This window comes from Rousettus aegyptiacus, unplaced genomic scaffold, assembly GCF_014176215.1.
Source record: "Rousettus aegyptiacus isolate mRouAeg1 unplaced genomic scaffold, mRouAeg1.p scaffold_m13_p_12, whole genome shotgun sequence".
NCBI classification, from domain to species: Eukaryota; Metazoa; Chordata; class Mammalia; order Chiroptera; family Pteropodidae; genus Rousettus; species Rousettus aegyptiacus.
The window spans coordinates 3,400,747-3,410,667 of NW_023416287.1; the positions used below are offsets into that span (position 1 = coordinate 3,400,747).

Genomic DNA, 9,921 nt, shown 5'->3' on the forward strand with positions numbered 1-9,921 from the left:
ATCTCTGCAAGGCAGGGCGTGTCTGTGTTGTCCACTGCTGTACCTGAAGCACTGAGAACACTGCCTGGTATGCAGTAGGTGTGCAAACGGCTTGGTCACATGGATCCATCGTGACACGAATAGTCAACAGCTAAGGCTGTTTACCGCATGCCCTGCACAGCGCTAGGTGCTATTCGTTTGATCCTTATCTCACTTCTGTGGGGGTGTGTGTCTATCATGAGCCCTGTTTTCCATACAAGGAAACTGAGGCTCAGAGACGTTGAGACTCTTGCCCAAGGTCACACAGCCAGTTGGTGGGGAGAGCCAGCCTCTGATGACCAGGGGACGGAGCCGCAATGTCCAGGCACGGCAGCTGAGTGTTCCTTGCGTGTGAGGACAGAGCCCGGGAGCATGTTCGCAAGGCAGAGTTAACAATGGCAAAAATCACAGGGGTATCATCCATTACTGGGCACGGGCCCTGCGCTGAGGGAGGCACGCCTTATTTCACGTGCAGAACGTTGCAGGAGCAAGTGCTGTTCAAATCCCCGCTGGACAGAGGAGGACACTGAGGTAGGGACTGCTCGGGGCACTGCTAGTCTTGGAGGGACGCTGAGGCTTCGGCCCCAGAAGTGGAGGCCGGAGATCTAACCGCCACTGTCCTGCCCCCCAGGTCACCTGTATATCCGCGACACTGAGGAAGACGCGTTTATTTCCGGCGCTGCTGTGTCTGAGGCCCCTCGGCAGTCGGCCGGTTCAGCTCTCCTCGCCCGACCGTTCCCCCGAAGCCCCGCGGCAGAGGTATGGTGCAGGGGGTTACGTACTGCCTTGCAGGGGCAGTTTTATCTTTCCAGCAGAAAAGACGAGTAATTTTAATGTTTTCTTCCCACACATGCTTGTGCTTCTGCCCAGGTCTGTGCCTGACCTCCCGCCGGGCTCCACCTCCCACCCTCACCCCCTCCTTGCGTTCTCAAGCCAGTGTTGCTGAATCGCCGCAGTAATTATACGGGTCGAGTGTGGGCGTCTGCTCTCCAGATGCCTGGGTTTGCGTCCTGGCCCTATGACCGAGCATGTTTCTGAGCCTGGCTGGGCCTCAGTTTGCTCACCTGAGAAATGGGGGTGAAATGCAATCATCATTTCTAAGGCCTCCAGAGACAGCAAACATCTCTCTCAAATAATTCACATCCATAAAAATCAGCACAGCATTATTCATTGCCTCGCTGTTAGGAAAAGCAAAAAGAAAAAAATAGTCAAACACTCAAATATTCTCCATTACAAAAATTATTCAATCAACATTTTCCATATGTACAGCGGAAACACTTCCGGGTACACTTTGGGTGAAAAAAGGCCAGTTGTGTCACATAATCTTATGTTAGTAGATTATATTTTGGGGCACTTGGACTTCTGTATTCTGTTTTTCTGAAACGCTTGAATCGTTTTGTAAGGTGGGGGTTATTTTGTAATCAGGAAAGAGGGGAAGAGACACGGTCTCGTGGAATGGAAGTCGACGTGGCTTCGTCCCCACCCTGCCACCCACCCCTTCCCTGACTCGGCTTCAGAGTTTTGGGTTCTGAAAGCAGAAATCCTCGTTCCCCGTGTTTTTCCGGAACTCCTGATTTGCTGCTGAAGAAAAATAGAGCGCATGGGACTTGCAGCTTTGATGAGGGTCCCGTGAGGGCATCGCTGAATCTTCCTCACTCGCTCTCTGCCGGCGCTCCGCCCACCTGCCTTTCCACAAGGCCAGGTGCCGCTTTGTTTCTCGGCGCCGTGGGAGGCGTCGTGCCGTCCCTGCGGGGGAGGGAGCGGCAGAGGAAGCAGTGTCTTTCCACCTCTTTTACTGTTCTCCTCTAACGACCTGGAAAGGCGTTCCCCTGTGCTTCGGCACTGTTCTGTGAATCCCGCACGTGCCGGTGGCGCGGGTGGCTGGACGGCCGCTGGAACCGAATTGTCTCAGCGCCACTCGGCACCCCCGCTCGGTCCTGCGACGCGGGTTTATTCGCCAGTGCCAGCTTTTCCTATCGAGCAAATGGCTTTCATTAAGAAGCACGACCATGAATTCAGACCTTCTCAGTTAACTCATTAGCATGTTGTCCAGACAAGGTAAATCCTAGAAAGAAGACAGCAGGCCGGGGAGGGGGGCAGGCGGAGAGGAGCAGTCACCAAATCTGTGGTCGGAGAACCCCTTGGGTGATCGTCCCACAGCCACAGGGCTTCCGATGGCCAGTCGCTTCTACCACGTTTAGTGGCGAGTTGGTTCGGTGCCTCTCTGAAATGACTGGTTCGGGCCTCAGCAGTCAGGACCGGCAGCAAGCGGCCCTTCCCGAGAGTGGCCTGGCCTCCCAGCCGCAGGCACCGCTCGCTCCGGTGTTCGTGGTGGGCCATAGCATGTGCCCCGCAGCCAGAGTTCCCGGGTTAGCGCCCGCGTTCCGCCGCCGGCAGTGGCGCGATCTCGGGCAAGTGATCAGTCTCTCCGGGCCTCCGTTTCTCTAGCTCGAAGGTGGGGATGGTGAAGTCCCTACCGCACGGGTTGCTGGGAGGATGACGCGAGTTCATGTATGTGAGGAGCTCAGGATGGGGGCTGGCCCGTCGCACGTGCTCCATGAATGGAGGCCGTCATCGTCGCTGTTACTGCATCGTCGTCGTCGTCGTCGTCGTCGTCATCCTGCAGTTGTGATGAAGACGTAGGTGATGGGAGCACTTACCGCCGCTCTGGTCGCATTGCCGAGTCCACTGCCATCGATTTGATCACGAGACCTCCCCGTCTCGGCCAGAGGTTGTCTTCTGGCCCCTTTCAAGATCCCGGACTTCGTTAGCTGTAAAAGCCATTCCACTTCTCTACAGTCGGGGGATCCCCACCCCCCATTTATTTTGCCCCGGCCGTCGCCTGCAGTCTCCCGCGCCACGGTGTTCTGCCCTCACGGAGAGAGCCGCCCCTCCTCCCCCCGCCGGCGCCGGCTGTCCCTGGGGAGGACCCCCGCGGCACGGCCTTCGCCCTGCTGCCGGCCCCGGCTCCCCCCGCCTCGCACCCCCGCAGCCCCCAGCGCCCCCTCGCTGTTCCCGCGGGCACTTCGCTGCCGTCCTCTGTGGAGACCCAGCCGCCTTCCCTGTCTCTCGTTTGTAAGCGGTCATTGGATCAGAACCGCTCTAAGATCCTTCCCACTCCAGTGTGGGTGTTTGGAGCATAGCTAAGAGAAAATTACGGAACATTTAAGGACATTAAAGAAGACCAGAACGAATGGAGATATGCACCATATTCGCGTATGCAAGACTCAGTACTATACAGATAAGAATGTTCCCAGATAACCCACGTCCAATGAAATTCTAATAATTATTTTTGGATTTTGCATTCTTAATGGAACCTAAATTGATTCTGAAACTCATAGGGAGAAACAAAAGGCTAAGAATAACTTACAGAACTTGGAAGAAGAAGAAGTTTGGGGGTGACTTCGCCTACCAGACATCAAGACTCGTTTCAAAGCTCTAGTGATTGAGAGAGCCTGGTCTTGAAACAATGCTAGAGAAACGGATGAGTGAAACAGAGTGGAAACTTGCTCCGTGACTCAGGTGACCTTAAAGATAGGGGGGAAGGATGAGCTGTTTGAAAAAATAGTGCTGTAATAACTATATATATATATATATATATATATATATATGTTAAAAATCCAGTTCCTACCGTATATCACACTCAAACTCAATTCAAGATGGATTAAAGACCTGTGTATGGAAACAGAACTTCAGGCACTGGAGACAGTGACTTTGAGTAGAGAAGGATTTCTAGATAGGAAAGGTAGAGAAGACCGGCGGGTAGGCTGTGGGGGTGCAGGCGCCCCAGCCCTGCCAGCAGTGTGATGTTGGCTCTGTTGCTCCATCTCTCTGTGCCTCAGTTTGCTCCTTGTAAAGAGTGGGTTAACATTTTGCAAGGTGCTGTCGACTGCCTCTCTCCCCGAATTCTTCTCGTTGCTGGCAAAGCCCAACTCCCGCCATGGAAGGCGAACCTCTGGCTAGCTCCTTGCTAGGGAACCGCGGGGCTGGGCGGAGGGCTCACGCCCCAGTCCTGGCAGCTGATACCCAATGGCCCGCGTCCTCCCAGCTTAGGGGAAAGGCATCCTTCCCTAATAAAGAGAGGCAGACAGGAGCAAACCCTGTTCCCCAAGATATTGTCACATCTATGTATGACACAGGGAGCTGCAACAGCATCTTGTGACCGTGAGGGGACAAGCCAGCCTGCAGTAAATGGAGTGGAAAGAGCCTGGGCCCTCAAAGAGTCCACAGGGACACTAATCCCCACTGGGACTGCCTCCTAGTAGACATCGCGTTCTAAGAGAAAAAACCCATTTTCCTCATTGTCCAATCCACTTTTAATTGACCTGTGACCTGCTGTCACACACATTCTGACACGATAATAGTTCCTGTGTCAGTTTTGCTGTAGGGACGAAATGAGGCAGCGATGTGTGGGAAGCACTTGGCACAGGACCGAGTGCCTACGAGTGCTGGACGAGTGTCGGCCCTGCGGCCGCCAGGACGTAGCCGTCCTGCGACACTGCGCCGCCTGAAGCTAACGGTGCGTTAGCGGCGCTCACGGGGCGCGTGCTCCGTTAAAGGTTCTGCTTAGTAATCAGCGTGCACTGTCTCACTGAGGCCTGTAAAGGTCATTGGAGGTTGGTGCTTGTATTATCTCCATTTTATGTAGCAGGAAACCGAGGCTCAGAGAGGTTAAGGAACTTGCCCTGGGACCTCCAGCAAGAAGGTGGTGGAGTTGGGACTTGGATCCAGGCCTGTCTCCCAAACTCCAGAGCTTCCCCACTGCGTGAGGCCATTCCTCCCGGGACAGGCGCCCTGCCATTGCACGTCCCCGGTGGAAGCACTTTCGTGTGGTCAGCAAAGCCCGCCCAGTGCAGCTCCCTTCCGCTCCTGAGATCCCAGCTCGGGGCCTTCCGTTACGTTCCTCTCCCTGCGTCCTGGTCGGTCCTGATGCACTTTCCAGAGAGGCAGGGAGAGCCCAAAGCCCCGGCTCAGATGCCTCACTAAGAAAACGAGGGTGTTCTTGTCAAGATGGGTTTCTTCTGAGGATGGCCAAGCCAGCCACGTACTCAGATGCTAGAAGCAGAGGACAAACTATGTGTCATCGGGGACACTCGGCCACGGCAGTCGACACTCCTCCTTCTGTCTCCAGGGCTGGCATGTGAAAAGGGGCCTGGCATGCTGTATGCCAAAGCCAACTTTACTGAGGGGAGGACAGGCGGTTGACAATTTTTTATTACTTTGGGCTTCCCTCCCACTTTTCTGTCATTCGCCCCTCCTTCTGAGGCCACTCTCAGTGTCAGCTTGTACGACCTCAGTTGCTGGACGTCACATGGTGTGATGGCCCCTGCCCTCTGTGGGAGTCTTATCATCTGATCAGCCCAAGAAGAGAGAGGGAGGTGCTGTCTGGGCGGGGGCGGGGCCTGGCGTTCTCCTTTGCGATTCTGCTTAGCCATCACCTGCTTAACGAACTCCACGGACTGGAAGCCCTGGGTCAGCAACTGCCGTTTCTGTTTGCTTTTAAATTTGATCCCTGGCTCTTCCCCTCTTTCCTTGGCCAGCCTCAACCTGGGCCCTGCGCAGCCGACTCCCTTCAGCGCGCTAGAAGTGGACACTAATGGAGTCACCACCGCGCTCCCTGGGGACTTCGAAGCAGGGACAGGAGCAGGGAGGCCGCGGCCTGCAGCTCACAGCCTCCCGCAGGACGTGGCTCGCGTGCCTCCTGACGCAGTGTTGGGACATAATCGCACACAGATCTGTCTTTCTTTTTCTCTTATCCAGCTATTTCCAACTCTAAAACACCCGCCCTCTTTTGCATGATTTGCAACCAGGAAAGCTGTCCATATTGTCACGTGCTTGTAAATCCCGGTCTCAATTAGCTTCTCGCTTTGAGTCCAGCTGCTGCAACCGGGGGTCCACCACCGACGTTTTAACCTCGTAGGACACGCCATCCCAGAAGGCTGGTCACAGATGACTGACATCCTGCTTTATAGTGTGCTGATCTTTTGGCCGCTCGCCCAAGAGTAGGCAAAAATCCAGGATTCCAGAGGCCCCGTCCCAGGTCTGCTAAGCTGGCCGGTCAGGTGCCTGCAGACAGTCTCTGCTGGGGGCCGGTCCCTGCCTCACACTGTACCTCAGCTTCTGGACGCCAGGGCAGGCGGGTGTGGTGTAAGGTTTCTACCCCCCAGGCCATCCTTATCGACCGTCTCTGTCTATCGTCATTTCAAAACCCCTGTCTATGATAACTTTTACTACTATGCGATGGCATTTGATATGACCCGAGTGTGAAAAAGTCACAAATATGTTTCCTTAGGGAATTTCGCACTGCCCCTCCCCTCCTAAAAATTCTACATTTTCAGACAAACTATAAATCATTCCAGCTCTTGTTCATCTTTCTCCCTTTGGAACATTAGTCTTATTCCCGTCAAAATCTAACATCGCATCTGACGTTGCGCCCGACGCCCAGCCTGCTGCCGGTCCCCTCCCACCGCGACGGCGGCATCAGGAGGGCAGAGGCCTGGCGAGGCTCTTGGCCGCGTCAGTCCCAGTGACTGGAACAGTCCCCTGGGCATTGCGGGAGCTCAGTCAGTGTTGGACGATCAGCTGCATGAATTTATTCGCTAACTATGAGTTAGTGGACGTCCCACGTCGTGTATGGAGCACTGTGGAGGACACAAATGATGATCAAAGGCTACAGTTTCTGGACTGCCGGGTGCAGATGTGTGCGGTACGTGTGTTCCACACCCATGACTGCGTTGAGCCGGGAGCAGGGGGACGCATGGTCAGAAAGGAGGGCTCCGCTGTCCAGCCACCCGGGTTCGAGTCTGGTCCCAGCACTTGCTAGATCCGAGACCTCGGGCAAAGTGCTCACGCTCCCTCTGCGTCGGTTTCTTCATTCGTAAAACGGGGATAGTGTTAGTTCCTGTCTCACTGGGGCGTTGCCCGGATTAAATGAGGTAATGCGTGTACCGCACTCAGAAGGATACAGGCTCAGCAAAGGCAGCCATTACCAGTCTTTACAGCAGCCCTACTCAGCAGGAACCATCAGCATCCCCATTTAGCAGACCCGCATTGCCCTGAAGGAGCCTGCAGTTTAAAATGGAAGAGACAATCTACGGCCACGCCACCCCGAACATGCCCGATCTCGTCTGATCTCAGAAGCTAAGCAGGGTCGGGCCTGGTTAGTCCTTGGATGGGAGACCACCTAGGAAGAGCAAGTGCTGTAGGCGTAAAAAAAATAAAATAAAATAAAAACGGAAGAGACAGCTGCACAAAAGCCTCTACTATGCATCGCATTGCACTTAAAGGAGTCGGATGCAGACAGCATGCTTCATTTCTACCCTGGGACCCCGTTCTTTACAGAGAAACTGGCTTCAGGGTCTATACCCGGTTTACAAAACCGTATTCCATGGCTTCCAGAATGCCTTGGGCTGACTTCTGTGTCATTCCGAGAAAATCCCAGTTTGCAAGGACACGGGCTGGGGCGTGCCCTCAATGTCATGTGCTGGTAAGCATTTTTCACAAGTTGCAGAATGTTTGGAGTGCTCTGCGAATGGAGAAGCCTCCAGTACACACATCACGGTCCAGCAGCATCCCGGGTGACGGTGCAGGGTGGGCGTGCTCTTCCAGCTCGTGCTCGTTACGGGGTTTCCTAGCGTCCCGCAGCTCCTGTCCGTCTGCGGCCTGTGTTCCGTTTCTGCTTTGAGAGTGCCGAACCTGGGAAGTGAGAAGCCGGCACAGGTCCCATATGCTTCTCATTCCTTAAACTGAGATGAAATGCTCCTCGCAGGGTACAGCTGTTGCTCCAGCCTCCCCTAAGAGAGGCTCTGGGCTCTGCATAGCAAGCTGAAACCTGCCTCAGGCCCCGGGCCCGTGGGGTAGTCATTACCTGGCCCTGGCCTTAGAGTCGTGCCAGTGGTGGCATTTAAATCCTTAAAACCTGGCTGAGCAGGTAGGCGCTCTGTCGGGGTAGGTTCCATTTGATCTTTGCCACGTTCTGTTGGTTAGAAGCCAGTTATGGCCCTGCCCACGGTTAAGGGGGCGGGCGTTACACAAAGGCGTGACTGTCGGAAGGCAGGGATCCTTGGGCGCCATCCCAGAGCCAGCCAGCCATACCCCGGCATTGAAGATCTGGGGTAGGCAAAAAGATGCACTTCTTGGTTAAATATTTCTAATCTTGGGAAATGAGAGGTGCAAGGCCCTTGGGAGAAGGAGTTTTAAGAACAAAAGGTTTGCATACCTTCTGGCACTTCCCGCAGCTGGCTCAGGGCAGAGGACTGTCTGTCGGGGGCTCCCTGTTGAACAGGTAAACGGCCAGCTATTCCTCTAGCAAGATGGCTTTATTTCAGGACAACAAAGAATTGCAATTCGGAACATGCTGTCTAATGGTGAACTGTACCCATGTCCCGAGAAACGAAGGAGAGGAAGCTCCCATAAAAGAGAAGGGGAAGTTGGGAGACCTGTGATAGAGCTCCTCCCGGTCAACACAGGGTGTGAGAGCTCCCCCTAAAGGCCCTCCCGACTCCTTTAAATGAGGTTTCTGTCCATTAGCTTCTCATTCCCAAATGAGCATCCCTGGGCAGGTACAGGCACGGTGACCTACGCCAGTCTCCACTGTGGCACCTTTCCTCCTCCCAACCCCCAACGAAATGCAAAGAATTTACCAAGCCTCCATCAGCAGAACAATTGATTTTCTTCACGTGAAGGTCTGAACCTGGCTTTACTCTGCCAGATGGATTTTTTTCTTTCTGATTTCACATACTCTGTTGAGTCACAGGATAAAAAATAAGAGTTTACAATCAGCTTATTAAGAGAAAGGCATCAGCATGAATAACTAATTACAGGAGCATTGTTTATGATGCTGCTCCATAAGAAAGTTTAAATAGTTTCCTTTTTATTATGAGAACTTTCAAAGATCCAGAAAAGTGGAAAAATCGTACAGTGGACACCCATGTCCCCATGGCCTAGGTTCTGTAATTAGCATTTTACTAAACTTGCTTTTTCTCATATCTGTCCATCTGTCTATCCCCTCCTTTACCCATCAATCCATGTAATTTTTTGGAATTATTTCAGAGTAAGTTACAGACATTGTATAAGGAAGTCTATATTAAATGTTCTCTCAAAAGTTTTAGGTAAATGCTGAAATTCAATAGGTTGAAGTTTTATAGGGCTAAGATGGGCAGTTATGTCGTTTGCTCATTTACATTTTGAAAATGTGTTGGCATTTTCTTGTAGAACAAGTCTATTTCTTTCCCAAATCGTCCAGAGTGTATCTGCCAGAATTTTGACCCAGGAATTTTATATAGAGTAACTTTTCGATGTTAAAAGTGTATGCCAAAATTGTCCTTCACATTTATTCATCACTCATTCATTCCCTTATTCATTCATTCCAAAATACTGTGGAGGTGTCAGGCACTGTTTGAAGTACTAGTAAGCATCTCAGGACTAGAATGGTTGAACAGTGTATCGTACATAGAAGATGGTCAATAAAATTTTTTTTAGACAATGAATCTCTAAAAAGCTTGGCAGCAATGACATGCTTAAATGTTGGTGTATTTATTGTTATGTGATGGTTTAAACATACAACGAGTTGAAATTCCAACTTTTACAATTTGTAAAACAGTAATTTGCACAAAAAAATATATACATTACAAATTGTAAATTTCACCACTTACGATTTGTGTGATGGGGATAAATTATTTAAATCTCTGACTATATAAAGGGGATAATAACCTAACCCACAGGCTTGTTCAGGAGATAAAGTAAAGTGAGCCTTAAAAAGTGCTTGGCACACAGCACCTGCCTGTAGAAAGTCCACGACAACTCTCGCTTCAATTATGCTTGTAAACTGGACAACTTCGTGTCATTTTATGAATTCCGAGTGGCTGAGAGAGAAGGTGTGTCTGAGGCAGATGGGAAGGAGAG

The 9,921-nt window shown here is 52.1% G+C and overlaps 1 pseudogene; it reads left to right on the plus strand.

Annotated features, from left to right (window-relative positions):
* Positions 1–7,107: 7,107 nt before the first annotated feature.
* LOC118610462 lies at positions 7,108–7,226 on the plus strand (annotated as a pseudogene).
* Positions 7,227–9,921: the final 2,695 nt, after the last annotated feature.